This window comes from Penaeus monodon, chromosome 15, assembly GCF_015228065.2.
Source record: "Penaeus monodon isolate SGIC_2016 chromosome 15, NSTDA_Pmon_1, whole genome shotgun sequence".
Classification (NCBI taxonomy): domain Eukaryota; kingdom Metazoa; phylum Arthropoda; class Malacostraca; order Decapoda; family Penaeidae; genus Penaeus; species Penaeus monodon.
In genome coordinates, this window is record NC_051400.1 from 33811094 (window position 1) to 33811447 (window position 354).

At 45.2% G+C, this 354-nt stretch overlaps 1 protein-coding gene across 1 annotated transcript in view; it reads right to left on the minus strand.

Moving 5' to 3' along the window:
• Nucleotides 1-354, minus strand: part of LOC119582339 (serine/threonine-protein kinase Warts-like) — a gene marked incomplete in the record, with an annotated part of 22010 nt that overhangs the window by 21110 nt on the left and 546 nt on the right.

A 354-nucleotide genomic window follows, 5' to 3' on the forward strand; every position in this document is an offset into this window, starting at 1 on the left:
TATAGGAACAACTGATAACTCTCTTTTTCCCCCTTTTTTCCCCTTTTTTTAGGGTATAGGCTGCGCATATCGTAAGTCGGTTACACTTATAATAAAAGTCGAAACGAAGCTTGGCCAGAAACAAAAAACACGCGGTTATGCGCTTCTTTACAGCATCCTAAACAGCCAATCAGCTTGAGTCACGTGCCTGCGGAGGGCCAATCAGGAGCAAGTGTCGGAATAACGATATATCACGTGTTATCGTTTGACTGGCCGCCGAGTTATGACACGATATGGCGCCTTGTCCACCAAGATATGCATATTGGCCCACATATTTCAAGTTTTCTCTCTCGAACCTCGGCCTTACCCTATGTG